At 37.5% G+C, this 20,932-nt stretch overlaps 1 long non-coding RNA gene across 3 annotated transcripts in view; it reads left to right on the top strand.

The window, feature by feature from the left end:
• Positions 1 to 20,932, top strand: part of LOC137147827 (uncharacterized) — a 205,957-nt gene that overhangs the window by 16,406 nt on the left and 168,619 nt on the right. Inside the window, exon 1 of one of the 3 annotated variants that reach the window (XR_010918379.1) lies at positions 431 to 1,161. The exons of the other annotated variants lie outside the window; for them this stretch is intronic. This is a non-coding gene — a long non-coding RNA (uncharacterized lncRNA). Of the gene's footprint in view, positions 1 to 430; positions 1,162 to 20,932 lie in introns of those variants that run through there. 3 annotated transcript variants of the gene reach the window in all.

Here is a 20,932-nt window from a genome sequence, read left to right on the forward strand (position 1 = left end):
TGGAAAAGCAAGGTTATTAATCAATTAAACGTATTATTAGTATTATTATTTAAACAGAGCTCTAAAAGTCCTTAGATTGATCATTTCAGGAACAGATTGCTGATGATAGTTGCCTGTTGGGTAGTTGGTTAACTAGACTTGTCTGGTCTCATCCCCACCCAACTTCCCTGAAACCCCAAAAGACTATCTAGATTCTCAGCTGGTGTGAATCAATTTAGTACCCCTGATTCTAAATAGACCTCTGCCAATTTACACCAGCTTTGGATCTGGTTCCTAGCTATATATTTAGGAGCCTGACAGTGTAGTCTTTCCACCCACAAAATGCTGGTAGAGTTAAATGGGATTTTTTTTTAGGCTCAGGGATTGAAGGATCAAGTTGTGGGTGCAGATATGTAGACAACAGAGTGTTTATGTAGTTTAAGTTAGAGAATTCACTCCCACAAAAATCAGCACATTCAAAATGTGAAAGGGCCTAGTCCTACACCTATTTAAAACAAGGGCAAAGTGCCCATTGCTGTAAGTGGGAACAGGATAAGACTCAAGGATTTTAACAACACATTTGCTCAGTTGGGCTATACTATACATTTTGTTGCATGTTTAATGTGGTAATCTGGAAAGGACAAACACAACCAAGTTAAATAGAAAACACTTGGTATGTTCAATAGTGGTAAAGTTAAGAACATCTGAGGGAACCTTAACTCTAACCCTGATGGAAGAATGCCTTAAAAATATGTCCTTAGCTCAGGAGATGTTTGATGAAGCATTCTTAACTCAATTAACCTTAAATGAGGGGGGGGGATTTAATTGGAGTAATTTCCTTTACAGAAATATATCTTTCTAAATCACTGTGGGGTGACAACACCACATAAGAAAAACTTGGTGAAAACATGCTCCTTTTAAATGTCCATAACCTTTAAAAATATGGAAACAATTTCCTTAAGATAGGAGTCTTTCCCTTCCCGCCCCCCACCCCATTCAGAGTATAAGGCACTTGTACCCAGCTACTTGAAGATATCTGGGTGCCTATGCCACTGAAACCAAAGCAGCAAAATATTTAAGCAGATTAAATTTTAAAACTCCCTTCAACACCTGTCTAATGAACCTAGAGTGACTGAACACCATTTTACTCGTGTGAGCGGGGAGTCCACATGCATGGAAAATGTAAGCTCCAAAGTAATGTAATGGGAAGAACTTGTACATGGGGAGTAGAAGGGGAGCTGGTTATAATGGAAACCAGAACATAACTATCCAGTGTTCTTCCTTGGAATTTAGTTAGTCACAGAAAATGTTTCTCACAACCCATAACAATTACTGGACACAACTACCCCATAATATAAAGCCCTTCTTCATATACTAATACTTTTCTGTTTCTCATATGACTCTGAAAGCACTATCTATAGTAGTGGGCAGGCTGTTTGGTGAGAGCTCCCATTCTTTTTCTCCTTTGATTTGGGCTCATTCTTTCATTTCTTGACATGCTTATGGAAATAATTTGCTAACATGTTGTACAATTTAAAGTTAGTGCCATTTGTTTTTAAGCAGAGTTCTCAGTTGAAGATCTTGTGAGGATCTTGCTTACAAACTAATAGCTGGATATAGACAGAACACAACATATTCCATAGGTTGGTGAATGTGAAATTTGCCATCTGTTTCCACTCTCCTCTTGTTGCAAAATTTTGCTTTAGCATCTCAGCTTTCATTTAAAACACAAATTACAATTCTATCCCTCATAGTTGGTGAGGTCACTTTGAAAATATGAATTGTGTGTAATTGATACATTGATGCCTTCCTGAGTTTGTAAAGAGACAGAAACAATAGCTGAAGATGTGAACTGTCTCATGCATGTTATTGAATTGAAACCTAAAGATGACAATATACAGCTTCTTGAAAACCATAATTGGGGTGGGGAGAAGCATAGTAAAATACATTAAATGTATTATCAAAATAAATAATAGAGAGGCTATTGGTCTGAGTGCATTGCCTGTTTTCAGATTTAATTAAATAAAAACCTCAGTGTTTTTAATTTATCTGATGTCACAGATGTCCCACCAGCATGCTGCAGAATCTAGGGACCTTGTTGTAGATTTTAGGTACTATTTGCTGCTGAGTGCACAGGGCCTTGGATATGGCTGTAGTGAACCAGTTTTACCTATGACTCCCTTCTGAAGGCTTGCATTGTATATGCTTAAAGAAGATAAATACTAATATGTGAGTGATACAGCAATTACCATGACAGACACTCATTTTTACTGAATAAGTCATATAAAATTGAGTTAAATCAAGTGTAAACAGCCAGAGCAGAACTTACAGCTGCTCCTGGGTGCACTAACATTATTGAAAAATGTTTTTTGGTTTGTGTTTCTTGAATGATCATTTTGCTTCGAGGAGTAGGGCATGTCTGCTTTTCATCTCATTCATTCTCTTTGGCATATGAAGCCCATGAGGCACAATGACAGGATAATTATTTGAATATGGGGGAGAAGTCTTTTAGCAGATGCAGAGGTTTCCTCTTCATATGTATATATACATTTAACTTATGCTGCTCCTTTGATGGCTAAAGTTTATGGAAAACTTGTTTAATTGGTATGTAACTTATTCATGTCTAAAGCTCAACACATTTACACCATTACCACTGATTTGGAGTATGTGCAGTGATATTTTTGTTTTCATGTCCAAACTATTTATTAAAATATTGTTTCTTGTGATTCATGAAATCTCAGGTTCCTCTTTGTGAGCAGTATACTTGGAATTGGGTTTTACTTGCACAGATACTAATGGAAAGTAAAGTTTTAAGCTGGAATGCTCAAGTTCTCATGGAGAGCAAATGTAAAAGTCATCTGTGTGATTATTAGTCCTGGAAATGGCAATTTTACATATGAGACACTACATAGCAGAGGGAAAGAGCTCCCCAGACTCTGCTAGATCCCTGGCATACAAGCAGTTGAATGAGTTAGAAAATTATCTGACTATACTTTACACAAGTAGGATATTTCATATTTACTTTGTGTGGATGTGAAAGGAGAAAAATTAAATTTAAACTCCACACACAGCTGACAAACCTTAAAGAAGTAATTTTTTTAAAAAAAATTAAGTTTTTGGCAAAGCTTGTATAGCCCACAAAAGGAAAGGTTTAAATTTTCTAGATTGTAAGATCTTTGGGATCAGGGGCTATCTTTTTGTTCCATGTTTTCACAATGGGGCCCTTTGGTACTACTACAATAGAAATATAAAAAAAATATTAATAATTTCCCAATCCTGCTCATTTGTTACCTCTCCCTAGGACACTTAATGACACAATAACTTCTACAGGTCCTCCTATTGATTGTAAGGGCAATCCAATCAGGGATAAGAAAGAATTCCAAGTGACTTATGTGCTTAATCAATATTAGTCAATATAGCCCAAATTTCTGCTATGAAGTATTGAATACTCGTGGAGGACTCTCTGTAGTTAAACCATAGAGAGAGAAAAAGTTACAAATACACTTCAAATACCAGGTAAGTTCATGGATATCATGATCTACTGTCAGACAATCTGTGAACAGGAAGACTAGCTAAATTCATTGAGTAAATGCTTTCCTGAGAATTATTTGCTCAGTTCTGTATACAGCATGATTGCAGCTGCAAAGGAATGCAGAACTAGATGCATGTCATGGCAAGAAACTGTCTGTTTCTTTGGGTACTGGGATGTTTGAGTGCTGGGTAGGATAAGTGTTGGGGGATGGTGAGGTTGTTGAGGATGCACAAAAAACTGTGGCTTGTATGTACTGGTAGGTCCTGGATAGTGGTACCAGGGCTGGGTTGAAATGCTGGTGTTGACGGGGGCAATAATGCTTGATTATGAAGATGGTAGAGCTGATACAGGTCATCAAGCTGAGGTGGTTGCCCACATGATGCTGGGTTTAGAGGAAGTGCAATGTGTATCCAGCTCCACAGCCTATTGATGTGATTTTTTATCTTGAGCTGAGAGCTCTGTGAGGCGCTGAAGAGATGCTTTGGGTGAGTAAGGGGAAAAAACCCGAGCAGCAACAGGACAACATGAGCTATTCCTTCTCTTCTTTGCTCTGCTCTCACTCCTGCAGGATTAGGTCCTAACACCTGCAAGATTTTGCATGCCCTGCAAGTGCCTCTTGAAGTTCACCCTTAGGTTGCACCCTATGGTGCAGTACTTCAATGTGGTGGTGAAGTACTTTAATGATGACAAATCATATATTTATTTAAAAATAAACTGCATGTACCAAGATAAAATGCTGCTAATTCAGATAAGAATGACGGAGTTGATGAGTTCTTCCTAGATCTGCACTAGCTGCCAATACACCAAAGGATGTGAAGTCTTAGTGTTAAAGTGAAGACCATCATAATCTAGGGTTTAAGTACTTGAGCAATTGCCTTTTACCTTGTATCCCTTTCAGGCGGCAGGACTATTTCTTAATCCTAAATACAGTAAATGCAAGGCAAAAGGACTTTTCCAGAAAGGAAATCCCTCCTAGGGGATTTCATCAGGAATTTCTTTACTGTACACTGAATTTCGTGAGGCTCATTCTTGACCTATTTCTATAGGCTTTCTTGACCTATTTCTTTTTTCACCCCTGCTTTTCTTCTCTCTCTCTCTCTCTCTCTCTCTCTCTCTCTCTCTTTTTGTATCTGCTGCCTCTTTTCATCTAATTTTTCTTTTTACCAGGAGGGAACTGATCCTTCTGGTTTGTGGTCATTATGTAATAATTATTTGGTGTGGCCTTAGGTCAGATTTCTTTGCTAATTGGGCTGTGGATTTGATATGGTTAATTTTTGTTTCCAATTACATATATATTTATGTTACATATCCAGTTCTGGAACATAGTTGGCTGTATTGATAATTACACTCAATGAGTCACTGTGCTTTCCTTCTTTCAGAACAGTGATTACATATAGGGCACCATGAGAAATTTCCAGGCCCAAAGACATTAGAAATTCCTGGGGCCCCTAAAACTGCCTAGATAATTCATTTCTCTTTCTTTTTCTCTTTTTTCTTTCCTTCTCTTCTCACATTACTTTTATACTGGTGGAACCCCATTGACTGCAGTGGACTTACTTCTGATTTACACTTGTGTCACTGAGAGAAGAATCAGGCCATCTGGACATGATCCTGCTCTCCTTATACTGGTTTTATTCTGGTGCAATTCCATTGTCTTCAGTAGAATTCTACCAGATTTAAACCAGTTTAAATGATATCAGAATATGCCCTTCTGTGTCCACCGCCCCCTTTTTTTCCCCCTTCTCCCAGGGTTACAGAAATGTGAGAAAACCAGAACAATTCTTGAGCTCTGTAAGCAGTTCAGGGTCCTATGATTTGTTTTATTTGAATAAAAATGTTAGGTGTTCCCCAGCTTTCTAATGCTAACTCTGTTGTTCAGTGGGATGCTGCTGCTCCCATGCTCTTCCTGCTGTGCTGATTGTCCTGTGCATACCTTTAGTAGGTTTGTTATGTTACAAACCCCCCAGCTATGTGGATAGCCTTTATCACAGTTTGCTTACATTTCTTCTTTATTTTTAATAGCTCACTGAAGGTTTTATAAGCAAAAATTTGTTTTTTCTAAATTATAGACAAAAATACTCCTTTGGCCTTTTGCATGTTTGTTTATTTATGTGTTTAAAGTACAAGGTGTTTGTTTTTTAGAAATTTGGTATCACAAGAAGAAAGCACCTCGTAGATATTTTCCCTTTTAAAAAAGTTTCTTATTATTTCCCAACATTATGCATATTTATGGTGTTTAGATTTAATTACAGTCAGAATATGCAGGCCTCAAACTGGTGAGGTCAGTTTTCAATCACAGCAGGCCATAAGCTCTGGTAATTAACCGTACCTCCCCAAACCCACCCACCACTAAACACAGGGAAGTCAATGGGGCTGCATAGGATGTATGTCAGGTTTAGGTCAACAGCTCTTTTCTCTAGTATTTATCTAACTCTTTAAAAAGAATATGCCTTTGGTGCTCCTAGTTCTCTAATCCACATACTGATTATCTCTGCATAATGATACTTTTCTTGAATTTGAGGAAGTTTTTGGTGGAGATGGTTAGTCCCTCCAACACAAGCTGCAGTATTGAGCATCCCTCCAGTTTTGTGTTACCAGTCAGAATGTTATATCTTTGCTCTTAGTCTCTTTTCTAGCAAATTGACACTAATTTTCCATACCAGGGCCTTAAATATAAAGATATAGTCTTCGTTATAAACCCCCCTAGTCAGTGATTACAGCCTCACTTAAGGTATTTGGATTGGGGCAACAGCTTTCTAAAATGACAGGTTCCCCTGTCGTATCTGGAGAAAACACAAGCACATCTCCCACTTCAAAATAGGTGGGTTACCAGCCTGAGTGAAAGCAGCACTTGGGCTTTAGCTTATAGCCCCAGATGAGGTAGCTAACTCAGGTCAAAAGTTTCTGTGTATGGATGGGAGACAGGTTAAGGAGCCCAGGTTAACTCTTCAGTAAAGACTTACCTTAAATAATGAGTCTATGATTGTGAAAAAAAATAGAAAGATATGACCTGAAGAAGAGCTCTATGTAGCTCAAAAACGTGTGTCGTTCATCAACAGAAATTGATCCAATAAAAGATAATACCACACACACCATGTCTGTAAGATATGATCCAACTGTAACTGATGCGGTGAGGTCTACCTGAGTCTGCTAAGAGCCTGAAACAATAGCTCTGAGATGTGAAATTCTCCCATTCATTTCAAAGGGTGCTATTATACTTGGATGCCAGTGATGCTATTTTTAATGTCAATAGTGTTAACTATTTCATTGCTCCTGAAGCCAGGTCAGAAAAGAGAGGGAAGGAGTATCACATCATAAACATCTATACCAAAACGAAGATAGAACTTTATCAACATATAGTATGCTAAAGAGGGTCAGGATTTGTTACCTTTTCCTGAAAGGGAGCACAGCTTTCAAAAGTTCAGGAAACTGTGCCCTAAGAAAAGGAGTCTGAAATCATGTAGTCGTTCATTAGTAAAAAAAAAAAAAAAAAAAAAAAATCAAATTCTAAATGAGATAAACAATACCAATTGTAGAAAGATCACCTGTTTCATTACAGTCAGACCCTCAGAGATATTAAACACACTTACTTCACAAATTTAATTGCCTCAGGATGAGGCAATCCTGTATATCTTTTTAGAACCATTAATAACCTACTTCACCTGATTGCAGCAAGTGTTTTATCAGAGGATTTGTCAAATGGTAAATGCAAGGACTTTATGCACAGATAAACAACAAAAATTGACCAAATTTAGCCTCCTCCACTTACAGCTAAAGCTAATTTTTATTTTAATTTTCCATTTAATTTGAAACCTAATAGCTTTTGAAAAATTAAAGTGAGTTGATTTCCCTACAACACTTATTTTGATTAGATCAAATATGCTCACTTCTAAGCTGCTCAGTGCTTTGCTATTAAGTATTGTTGAATGTGTGCAATTTATATCTGCTATTTTTTTTGTTTTCTGACTTGATCCAAGTGATATAGAAACAGCTAGATGTTCTTTATACAAAGGAGATAAATTAGCCACCACCAAATTATATTTGAATCTATCATATAGAAAAGTATTGGAAATAAACGTGTGCCATGTAATAGACAGACTATTTCTCTGCAATACAAAGGCCTTGTATGCACAGCTACAGTTGCCATCAATAGGAATTAGGATGTGCACTGAGGGCAGTATATGGTCTTAAGTGCTATAAATAGAGTTGGTCAAATATTTTCCATCAGCACTGATTTTCAATGGAATTTTTTTTGGACATAAACCATTTTTTTGAAGAAAAGTGTTTGCTTCTGTGGTAAATTGTAATTGTTCATTAAAATATCCCCATAATACCTGGAAACTGAAAAAGTTTTTGGTGTTTGGCCATAAACCAAAGTATTTTGATTTAGAAATGCTTACCATGGTGCCTCATCGGAGTTGTAGTTCAGCTGCCTTATGTCTCTGTTCTCCTCTATAGGCAAGGCTCCCATGTCGGACTACATCTCTCATGATGCTCTGCGACCATGCAATTGCCATGATGCACCACCTTCTCTGACCAAGAGGGAGACTGTGGTGCACCATGGGAAATATAATGACTGGTCTGTAGGTGAGAATGGGAGCATAAAGTATCTGAACTACAAATCCTGTAAGACACCATTGTGGCATTTCTGAATCAAATTATTTCATTTTTTGGCTGAAATATTTTGGTTTTTGAAATTTTTTTGAAAAACAGTTTTCCACAGGGGAAATGAAAAAAATTTCTGACCAGTTCTACATGCCAGTATATAAGGTATTTCAATTCTTGAGCTTAACTATTTTGATGTTGTAGATCTGCAGAGTTAAAGGTGGGAATAGATAGAATAAGGAAAAATGATCTAATAACTATGGTTTCAAGTCTCAATAAATGCTGATGTGTCTGAATAAATATTCTTATTGGGTATGAATTTTCACCAGTCTGAAATGCAGCAGTCAAGGAGGAACATTAAGGTCTTTCATTTTGTGGTAGATTGGTTCCATCTGTAAATTATTATCCCAGATTAGACATTCTGGGCCAATTTCTAGTCCTGGGTGAGTGTATGTGAAACGCACTGTAGCTTTGCAAATGGTGCTGGGTGCAGAATATGGCTATGTGTACATTTGAAAGGAAAAACTAACACTAAGGCAATTTCCAGGATCATGAATAGAGCTCCCTCAGAATATTTCACGAATTAAGTCTGCTGTGTTGGGATTTTAAGGAAATCTTGGAAGATGACTGGTTATAAAACATGTTTTAGTGAAGCTTAAAGATTTCCTTCCCTCCACCCCTCACCCAGCACTTCCTGATGAATTATTCTGAAAGAAAAATGTAGTGTCTCAGCTGTAGATTCTGGATATCTACCTGCTATTTGGCAGGGGAAGAGAGAAACCGAGACTTTTCAATCACGGGTCTTGTATATTCTGAAAAGGGTACACAGGCAATTTATCAGACAAGATCGTCATCATTCTTATTTGGCATATTGGTCAAAGAAAGAGGTGATTTTCATGTACAATATGCTCTTTAGCCCAGAGCTTCTCCTAACCCTCTTAATTTCATTTAGCCACCTATTTTGAGCCCCCTTGCATACATTTCTTTTTCCAATATAATCTTTATTGAATTAAAGTTACATGAAGGACAGGTCACTTGCATTGTAAAGGAAATGTAGTATAATTGGGAAAATCAGAGTCAATTTCTGACAATATCAGTTAGCCCACCTCCCAAAAACAGACTTTAGAATTCCATCTTTTACCTCTTTAATAATAGAAATCAGACCAGGATCCAAAGAGGTTTGGAAGTTTACCTATCAAAAGAACAAGAAAGAAGTAAATGACTAGGGACCTAGAGATGTGCCCAAAACTGAACCTCGAATCTAAAGTCATCTGCAATCAAACCACCAATGTTTCAAAACGTTTGTGCTTTATAAAAATGCATTTGAGATAAGGTAACAAAGATAGTGAAGAAAAGTAAGTCAATTCAACTCATTTGTTAATAGAAGGTTATTCAAATACCTCCCCACTAAAATACTAGTAAACGCTGTTTATTTTGGGTTCTGAATCAAAGTCAGTTTTAAATCTTAAATATTTTGGATTGTGGATTTTTAAAAACTGTAACAGAGCACACCAGTCATGTTCAAATAAGGAGGGTTAAGAGGTATATTGCCACAAAAGGTCTGCTCTTTCTTTTATTACGGTCAATGGCAAAACTGGCTAGTTTGCTGTATTATAGTTTTTAGAGTTCAAATGTATCCAGTAGCACATTTTCTTTTTTAACATGAAAGTTTGCCAACTTGCCAGTAATTGCTGCTGGTATCCCGAATTAATGTTTGTGTTGGCAGGCAATGTTATACCTGATTTCCTTTGCTCAAGATCGCATCATGCTTTTCGGTAAGAGGAGATAACCCTGTTGTTCTACCTGATATTCTCACCATCAATCAAACAGAGTCTAATGTTTGTGGATTTGATCATGCAATGCACTGAGTGCATTCTTCAAGATGATAAGCTAATAAACACCCACAACCCCCAATGACTTCAATCATATTTGACAGTGCTCATCTTGTTGTAGGAGGTACACAGAATGTGATCAGTTGTGGACAGCATTATAGCTTCTACATGTAGCTACATTGTCACTAAGCTACCACTGTCCAACTCATTGCTCTGAAAAGTATTGTAATAGACCTTGAATGGGCTACTGCCGTCTCTGCAGCAGGAGGCTGAGCTGCTACAGCTTTGGGACTTATCAGAAACTAATGTTTTGATGGGTAGCTGAGTCCCTTTCCCTCAGTCAGATCCATTGGAGGTGGACTGTAGACAGAAGCCATTTTGGGGATCTGCATAGTGAAGCAGCAACTCTGCTGCTGAGGGAAAGCTACTGGAATTTGATGGAGGAAGGAAGATTAGGGTCAGAAAGAAAGGGCCCAAGAAAAACCATCTTGAAAGGAGAGCACTGAAAGGAAGTCTAGTCATTAACTGGTCGCACAGATGTAACCAGGGGTAGGGATCCTCAAGGCTCAGTGGGCCCTTAGCCTTGGGAATGTAGCAGGCACTGGGATCAGAGTTACAGCTGCAGAGGAGAACGCTTCTGACCTGTAGTTAACATTAGAATTGTTCATTGTGTTGTACCCAATAGTGGTATCTATTGTCGCTTAATGTTGTTTAGTGAAAGCTCTTTAACCGAACTACCCTGCATTTCCTCTTTCCTATTGTGGGTCCCTATCTCTGTTGGACTGGGAGTAAAAGAAAACCTTGTTTGTCTGGTGACTGCTGCATGGGAGTGTCATTCCTGAGCAAACCCACTGAGTATTAGATGCCTATGCACCTCTAGTAGTCTAAGCACCTGCAGTGCTTGTTCCCATGGTTTGTGGTGCAGTGGTCAAGGCTACTAGCTCTAACCAATTTCTCGGTGCCACTGCTCAGATAAGTTCAGGATTAGAGCTACTGGGATAAAAAGGGGATGGCTGTAGTGCTTTGGGTATGAAGGGTGCCATTTGAACCTACAGTCTATTCACATCTGTTCTATTTTACTTCATGTGCATTTACCTGCCCTTTGGGAGCACCTTGCCAGTTCCTCTGCTTGCGCAGTGGCAGTTAAGTCTCTGAGAAATTTACTCTTCTCCCAGTGCTCTTACTTCTCTTATGTAGTCTTATGTAAATTATTTCCCCTGTTCAGCTCCATTACATTTTTATTCATATTTTTTAATCCCTTCTCTCTCTGCCATAGCTTCAAACTCATAATCTTTCAATCGTCTGCAATGGGGGAGGGGGAGTATATGGGGGTAGAAGGAGTCCTATAAATATGTTTTAGCCTGTATCCTGAATAGGTGCTTGAATGCCATTTTCAACTCAATCCATCAAATTCATGTTTTGGAGGAGAAAACGTGAATGATGCATCATGGGGAATGGTGGCGTTTCCTTTCCTGTAGCTTCTTCAAACTAATAGCTGGAGAGACTCAGAGAAGTATGAATACTGGTCCCTTTACTTACCCAGGTATAGGAGCCAGCGTGAGGATGGAAATGTATATACGCTTCCATGTATACACACATTCTGTACATATATTCTTGAGGATCTCCTTAACTTAGAGGAGAAGGGGAATTGTTTAAATGTAGGAAAGAGACCAATGGAGGCACACTCTCCACCTGAGAATTTAGTTTTCTTTTCTCCTGTGTGTAGATGAGGGTTTTTCTCTTTACCTTTGAATGCAACTATTGCTTCAGAGTGCATGGTCATCTTGATAAGAATCATGGTCTCAAAGCCATTTCTTATTGGTCAACGAGTATGCTCAGAAACAGATTGGGATTCTGGGAAACTGAGTTGGACAAAAGCATATAGGAGAAAAATACACTCCTTCAGGCATCCAGAAAGAAGTTGTAATTACCCAGATACAGTAATCAAGACTACTATTGCTGGGAAATCAGGCCTAAGCCCTATAAAATTGCCTTCCTTCCTTTAGAGAGATAATTAAATAGTAAGAGGTGAAAAGAAAGCAATTGCTGTGGTTAGCTCACTCTTGGGGAATAATTTTGAATTGTTATGCACATTGAATCATTGAAGGGGGTTCTATGGGGTATACAGCAGTATAGAAGTATTTTTGTTGTTTGTCAAAATATTTATTTTGTAAATAAATTCTGACAGCCTATTTCCATACGTTAGTATGGATCTGGACGTTTTAACAAGTCTTAGTTCCCCAGCAGCACAGCATCTTCCTGTGAATTTGCTTGCTCTGTAATGTTATTGTCATGGCCTGGAACTTTTTATTTGTTTCTTTGTTCACTAGTTTCACAACAGCCATAGAAAACTATTGAACCCACTTTGTTGTTTGAGTCTAAGACTCCATAAGCTTAATATGAATAGGGGAACAAATATTTCTATGAATTTTTACTAAATGCTGATAATTTGATAATCTGGATTGCTACCTCTGCTGAACTACTTAATGAAGCTTCCATCAACATCATTACGTTTTGCAAGCTTCATTTTATATACCTCTGGTTTATTATCAGATCCCATAAAGCAGACAGAGATAGCTCATTAAAGATCTCCTATGAGTCTTCATTTATAATAATAACGAAAAGATTAAAAAAAAGATAAAAATTATACATTAAAGTTCAACCTTCTAAGAACAATAGCAATATTTTCTGGAACTCCGTAACTCTTTATCATATTTTACCTACCGTCAGGTAAATAAAAACCAGCCTGAGGATTTTGTAAACTTCTACAGCTGGGTGATTATGTATGCCACTAATTCAGATGTCAGCAGTAAGCTGCTCTGCGAACTATTCTGCTCCTACTTCCAATGAAGTCAATGGTAGTTTTGCTACTGACTGAAATGGGGGCAGGATCAAGCCTTTTGTGACAGTATGTCTCTTAGGTGTCCATATTTGGTACTTGGCTGGGTTGCTATATTATTTCACCAAATACATCCGTCATGGTAATGAGCAGTTTCTCAGCTGAAATTAGGTGACTACAGCTTTACCATACCATCTTCTGGCAAGGTACCTGATTTCCAGCATTCTAGCCATTGCACCATTACACTGGGCTTGCAGTTGGCAACTTCTTTTTACTGGTTGGCTGTACATTCAAAAGCAGGAAGGTGACTTATCTCAATTTTCTTGCAAAATACATTCTGGTCTCAATAGTTTGTTTAGAGGCATTCTTTCTTGTGAAAAGTTACTGGGGAAATGGCTTGTTATAAAAACTAACTGTCAAATAACACCAGTAATTTTAACAACAATCCTTTATTATTAGGTGTATATAAAATCATTAATTGGGTATATTTCAATACTCTCAATAAAAAATATAAACATATAATACATGTTATTGGCAGGGTCCCCCACATGGGGGGGGGGGGAAGGGTACACTTTACCGGGGCCTGGAGGCCCTGGGCGGGCCGGCCCAGGCTGGAACCCCTATTACCTCCATTACAAGAGGGAGCCCATGTTAAAAGTTTGTACTGGGCCCGAAAAAATTATGTTTGAGCCCTGGTTATTGGATCATACAGTAGTAAGGCCTTCATTAAGTACAGTTAATTAAGTTCAATTGGTATTAGGTTCAATATGAAGCAAGAGAGGAACTGGAAAGTGGCTTGCTGTATTTGTTTACCTATAGTCTGAAATGTAGGTGGTCTCCTGCCCTAATACTAGATTGTATTGAGTTTGTCTGTCTTGAGTGAGAGTCTTGGGATGGGGTTAATTGGAACTGGTGCTGGCTTACAGATCAGCACTGCGAGACCCTGTATGTGCTGATAAAACTGCTCATTACAATAGTTATGGAATTACTGAGACTGATTGAGTATGATCTGTGACTCAAACATCCATGTAGATGATGACTCCTCTGAATCTGGCATGACAACAATGGCACAATGAGAAGTGACTTCTTCCTCAAAGCAGACAGCCAGTCACACTCTGGGATTAGAAACGACTTTATACCTTGTTTTGGACTGAACACTACTTGCTTCAAATTAAAGTCAGGTAAACCTCTTCTGTTGGGCCACTGTTCTGAAGATTTGCAATCAGTGGCTAATTAAAGCATTTTCAGAGGGCTCTGAGTAGATCTGATTAACATTGTTAGAAACTTTCACAATTATTTGTGTGAAAAATGTGCAGCATTTTCAGCTACTTGCTCTGATGTAGACTGTGTCTTGGTTGATAATAGCAATAGGAGATAAAATCACCATGAGTAATTTAGATCTCCTAGGTTTTGGTGACATGATTGCAGTTCTAGCTGAAGTTGATGGAATGATATTGGATTTGGTTTTGGATGTGCCATTTTAGCCAAGAGATTCAAGAGGTTAGTGTTAAGCCATCGTTCTTTTGTGCTAAGAACACTGTTGTGGGGTACAGCAAGATTTCTTAATGATGCCTCTCCTGTCCAATGAGTATATGTGGATTATATGATGGTTATTAAGAAAGCATATATTTAGCACCTTTAGTATACTCAAGGCACCCAATTCTCTTTCTCTCCATTTTGTTGAAGATGGTGCTGATGAGCTCTTATTAATTTGACATGGAAGAAATTCTGTGCAACAAGACTGAGATCATGTTGGTAGGTTCATGGATTCCTAGATTCCAAGGCCAGAAGGGACCATTGTGATCATCTAGTCTGATCTTCTGTATAAAACACAGGCCAGAGAACTTTCCCAAAATAATTCCTAAAGCATCTCTCTCACAAAAACATTGTTTCTTGATTTAAAAATTGTTAGTGATGAAGAATCCACCATGACCGTTGGTGAATTGTTCCAATGATTGATTAATCTCACTGTTATAAATTTACACCTTATTTCCAGCCTGAATTTGTCTAGCTTCAGATTCCAGCCATTGGATTGTGTTGTACCTTTCTCTGGTAGATTGAAGAGCCCATTATTAAATATGTTTCCCTATGTAGATATTTAGACTGTAGTCAAATCACCCCCTTAACTTTCTCTTTGTTAAGCTAAATCAAGCTCTTTGAGTCTCATTATAAGGCATGCTTTTTAATCCTTTAATCATTCTTGTGGCTCTTCCATGAACCCTCTCCAATTTTCAACATCCTTCTTGAATTGTGGGCACCAGAACTGGACACAGCATTCCAGTAGTGGTCACATGAGTGCTAAATATACACGTAAAATAACTTCTCTATTCCTACGTGACATCCCCTTGTTTATACATGTCAGTATTGCATCAACTCTTTTGGCCACAGAGTCACATTGGGAGCTCATGTTTAGCTGATTATCTACAACCACCCCAAAATCCTTTTCAGAGTCACAGCTTCCAAGGATGTAGTCCCCTCATCCTTTAAGAATGGCCCATAGTCTTTGTTCCTAGATGTGTACATTTACATTTAGCCATGTTCAAATACATATTGTTTGCTTGCATGCAATTTACCAAGTGATTCAGATCACTCTGAACCATTGACCTGTCCTCTTCATTATTTACCACTTCCCCTACTTTTGTGTCATCTGCAAACTTTATGAATGATGATTTTGTTTTTTTCCTGGTCATTGATAAAAATGTTAAATAGTGTAGGGCCAAGAACTGATCCCTATGGAACCCCACTAGAGATACACTTGCTTAATGATGATTCCCCATTTACAATTACATTTTGAGACCTATCAGTTTACAAATCTTTAATCCATTAATGTGTACCATGTTAATTTCATATGGTTCTAGTTTTTTAATCAAAATGTTGTGCAATACCAAGTCAAACATCTTACAGAAGTCTAAGTATATTATGTCAACACTATTGCCTTTATCGACCAATCTTGTAATTTAAAATGTTGGTTAGTTTGACAGGATCTATTTTCCATGAACATATGGTGATTTGCATTAATTCCTTTAATTCTTTATTAATCAAATCCCATTTCAGCTGCTCCGTTATCTTGTTCAGGATCAATATCAGGCTGACAGGCTTATAACTACCTGGGTCAGCTTATTTACTCTTTTTAAAAATTGGCACAATATTAGCTGTCTTCCAGTCTTCTGGAACTTTCCCAGTGCTCCAAGACATGTTGAGAATCAATATTAACAGTCCAGCAAGCTCTATAAAGACTGCTCAGACAGCTCTTTAAAACTCTTAGATGCAAGTTATTTGGACCTGCTGATTTAAAATATTTTAACTTTAGCAGTTTCTGTTTAATATCCTCCTGAGATACTAGCAGAATGGAAAGAATGTTATCGCTATATGATGCGACTGTGTCATTTGTTTTTTCCCAAGATATGAAACAGAAAATGTATTGAACACTTATGCTTTTTCTGCATTATAATGGATAATTCTTCCATTTCTATCTAGTAATGGACCAGTACCATCATCAGGACTTTTTGTTCCTATATAGTTAAAAAACTCTTTATAGTCCTAAATTCTGCTGGCCATAGATTTTTCCTTGTGTCCCTTTGCTTCCCTTTTCAATTTCCTATAGTTCCTAACTTCTGATTTTTATTCATTACTATGAACCTTCCCTTTCTTCTGTTTGTTATATTATTTTAAAATTTTTTATAGGTGCCTTCATTTTCTGTCTAAACCAGAAAATTTTAAAATAAGTATGACCTTATTTTTCAGTTGTGGGATTGTGGCTTTTTTGGGCATCTAGTAAGGTGATCTTAGAATATTGCCATTTTTCTGATTAAATTCTTCCTCTCATTTGATTTGGCTCATAATTGTTTTCAGCTTTGTGAAATTGACCCTATTAAAGTGCTCATGCATACACACACGTGTGTGTGCACACATTGTTCTTGCAGATTCAAAATGTGATCACGATCACTTGTACCTAAGTTACCACTAATTTTTAGTTCTGTGATCAGTTCCTCTTTATCAGTTAAGACAAGGTCTAGAAAAGAATTTTCCTATGTTGCCTGCAACACTTTTTGAGTTAGGTTAGATGAAGTGACCAGAAGAAACAGTGAAGTGTATCTTCTTTGCTACAGGGGATGAACTTCTTGTCTGGCTTATAGTATGTGGGTCTTGTTAAATCAGGGGCTGTGCTCAAAGGATTAAATACTAGCTGTAGCCAAGCCTTCTTTTTCATTGTACTTTGTCAAGAGAGGTATGCCTTTTTATTTTAGCTTTGACTCTCACTATAACTATTTATTTATTTGATTTATTTATATTTATAAAATATGCTTTATGCTTTTTGTGACTTTGAAGTTAGATCAGCCCAGTGTGCTGTACCTGGTACAACAGCACCAGACTACCTGGAAATTTGAGAGAGGGGATAGATGTCTCCTCCCTTATTAAATAGTATTTCATGTCATAAGCATATTACACCAGTTCTCTGTAGTTTATCAGACCTCTGGTTTGTTAGGGAAGGGACTGGTGGCAGGATGTTGTCCGGGAAATATCTTCAACTCTGAAATTCATTCCCTTCACAGGTTTGAAATAGCCTAGCCTAGACTGCAAGAAATGTCCATTTTCTCAGTTTTATGGTTGGAGTAGGTTTGAGGGGTATATTATAATCTGTAGTTCAGGGACAGACAGGTATTTAGTTTCAGCTGTCTGAGATTGTGGTTGAGGTCTGACTGATATTGATTTAATTAGTTAGTAATTATTTTTTGATAAATGGAGCACAATATTCAAATCTGCTCCTTTTAAATAATAGTATCCTCAAACAGTTTTTGTTCAAATATGTAGTATTTCCATTTCTGAATTAAGCAAAAACAAAATAAAACAAAAAACCCAAAACTCCAAATCAAGATATAAATATTCATGCTTTTGCCTTGCTTTTTCTTTTAATTGATTTTTATCTTCTCAATGTGGTGAGCTCTTTTGAATGATTCCCAACCACGTCATTTTTGAATTTTATTAAAATAAATGTAGTGCGACTGTCTTACATCTCAATTCTATAGATACCTTGAGTGAAATCCTGATCCCATCAAAGCCAATAGGAATTTACCATTGACTTCAGTGGGCCAGGATTTCACCCCTAGTCAATGCGACACTCACGTAGTAAGCACCGTATATGGTAGTAGGTGCTCCATAAATTCATAGGTTTTAAGGTCAGTAGGGATTGTTATGATTATCTAATCTGACCACTTGTTTAACAAAGGCCATATTATTTCACTTAGTAGTTTGGAAGATTGGACTATTCTAATTAATTGCAGTTAATAAAGGTTACCTTCAGATGAGATGAAATCCTAACCTCCGATATGGACATGGAATTTCACATTGAATTCATCTACGTAAGTCAGCACAGTATTTGGCTCACTAGCCTTCAATGGCATTACAAGAGGAATGAATTTGGCCCAATCTGCTGAAATGAATTCAGATACTTCAAGTTAGTCAATGGGAGCTTTTTGTAAATATCTGAAAGAAGAGTTTGGTCCTTTTTGACTTAATCTGCTATAGAACCTTATCAAGTTCCTATGAAAAATGGTTTAAGTACAATGTGATAATGAAAAAAATATATTGTTCACTTTGAATAGCTCTTGTAGCAATTAGAATCTATGAATAAAACCACTTATAAAACTTTAGATAATGGGAAGGAGAGACTTAGGATTTATAGGGAACAGCAAATTAGAGAAAGAGCTTGCAGTGTGATATGGCAGGAAAAGTAATTTCAGGCTGCAGAGCCATTATATCACAGTCTACGGAGGTGATAGTTCCTTTCTGTTGGGCACTTGTGAAACAGCACCTAGAATATTGTAGAAAGTTTGGGTACCTCAAATATTGGAAAGATATAACAAGTTAAAATGAAGTCAGAAAAGGGCTTGTGGGTTAAAAAACTGAAAAAAGATTAATAGAACCAAGTACAGATATTTTTTCATTTTCCATAAAAACAACTATATTAGGAGATTGTGACATGGCTAAGCACTTAAAAAGTCAGGAAATAAGAAACTTAACTCTAAACTTAACACATGCAACCTTAACTCTGCCCCCTTTGTGTATATTTACTACAATGAAGACTTTGAATTAGACCATCAGCTGGTGTAAAGGGATACAGTTGAGGATCTAACCCTTTAATAACATAATCACATAGTATTGCCCAAATACTACCATACAGTGCCATATTTTTTCTACATACCTAGAAACACGTGTATCTCTTGTTGCAGTTATCTCACTCCCGGATACTTACACTGTTCTCATTGCCCTAATGGTCCAGTCCCCTTACCTCATTTCCTGCACACACTCACAGGAGTTACACACCTGCACATTTCTCACAATGCATTTAAATTAGTCATATAACCTCCTTCAGTCCTTTACAAACTGAGGCTGTGATTCTGCAATCAGACGCATGTGAAGTGGACCCTTATGCTTGTGAAGTTCCATTGACTTCAGCAGGGTCCCATTGTGAGGAATGAGGCTTTGACAAGAAAAGAGCATGTCCAATGTGCTGCACACAAAAAGTGCGGTTTCTGTTTTATTTTGTTTTTTCCCCCAAAGGCTCAAAACTTGGTCAAATCTAAGCCATTTTTCACTCATATACTCCAAAAGGCATTTCTCCTCACTGTGGACTACTTCCTTGTCAAAGTCCCGCTTTCTAACTGCCACTGCATTTTGTGCTAAAGCTGTTTAGAAAACACTGCAAGAAAATACACACATATATATATATCTATATATCTCAGTAATTAGAAGAACATAGTATTTCCCCCCTCGGCATTCTTAAAACTAGTTTAGAATTGTTGCTTAAACTCTCTCCCAAACGCCTTACCCCTTCGCCCCCCCCCCCCCAAAAAAAATCCTCCTCCCACCAAAATCACTTTTTGATAAAGACCAAGCCTGTAAAACTTGTGCCCCAAAGGCAAAAGTTCTAGAAATTTAAAGGTGAAAAACAGAGTGAAACTCAATGGGGAACTGATCAGCAAAGCAAAGTAATTAATAGAAAGGACAGGAATAGTAACATTAAATGAGTTTAGGGCCTGATTCTACAGAGACTTATGTATTCACAGTTTCAATGGGATGGCTCACAGCATATAAAAGTTAAGCATGTGCATAAATCTTTGCAGTATTGGGACCTAACAGAGGACTTTTTTGTATGTCTCACATTGAGCTATCTAAGTTATACATTCTGGGTCAAACTCATTCCTGGTGTAACTCAACCAAAGCCAAAGATCATAAAACAATCTTTTTTCAGATTGGACCATTAGGGTGATGAGGACTGTTGACTATTAAAAATCTGTGGAGCAACAGGAGTGGGCCAACACTCAGAAGAAAACCTAGAGAAGTGTGATCTAGCCATGGATCCAGGAATGTTTTAAAACAAAACTCCCAATGCTTCAATGGAACCAGGATTTCCTCTTTAGTTTTTACAGATCAGGATATAGTTGATCTTGATCTTGAATGGCTGAAGTCAATGGAAATTTTCCCTCTGATTTCTATGGGAGCAGGATCAGACCCTGAAAAATCCCATTTACACAAGAAGTTAGTTTTGCAGCCTACATAGTGTAAATTCAATTTTCATATGTATCAGCATGGGTGGTTAATGCCCAATTTGGGTGTTTGGAATTTAAGTTAATGATGCTATATAAATAAAGAGCAAAACCTTGTTACTACCATTTGTATTAAATTTATCGTGTGCCCTCAAAATATTCAGTTAGTTTCTGTGTCACAGTTGAGTGTTATTAAACTACACTTTAGCTTATAAGAAGTTAAAGCATGTGGTACAAGAAAAAACATCAAAGGTTAGATTGTTGTTATTAGGACACTTCAAAGAAAAGAATTGCTGAAGCCCTTAAGTTTTATGGCAGGTGTATGAAGGGGTGCCAGGTCATCTCAGGGTACTCAAGAGAAGACTACATTGTAACTAGGTTGACTAGAGCTCCTTTTATCTGTCAAAGAGGGTAGGAATCCTGAGTTTTAACAGTGATTTGAATACTGGACATCAAGCCTCTCTGATTTCAGCTTCTCTCAGCATGGAGCTTGCAGTCATGGCCTCTACCAATGGGGACATCTGGGTAACAGCAGAATGGTCCTCATGGTAATGTCAGAGACCACAGGACTTTCAGTGTAATCCACAATCACAGCTTG

This window comes from Emydura macquarii, unplaced genomic scaffold, assembly GCF_026122565.2.
Source record: "Emydura macquarii macquarii isolate MOO-44397 ecotype Brisbane River unplaced genomic scaffold, CSIRO-AGI_Emac_v2 contig_18, whole genome shotgun sequence".
Lineage (NCBI taxonomy): Eukaryota > Metazoa > Chordata > Testudines > Chelidae > Emydura > Emydura macquarii.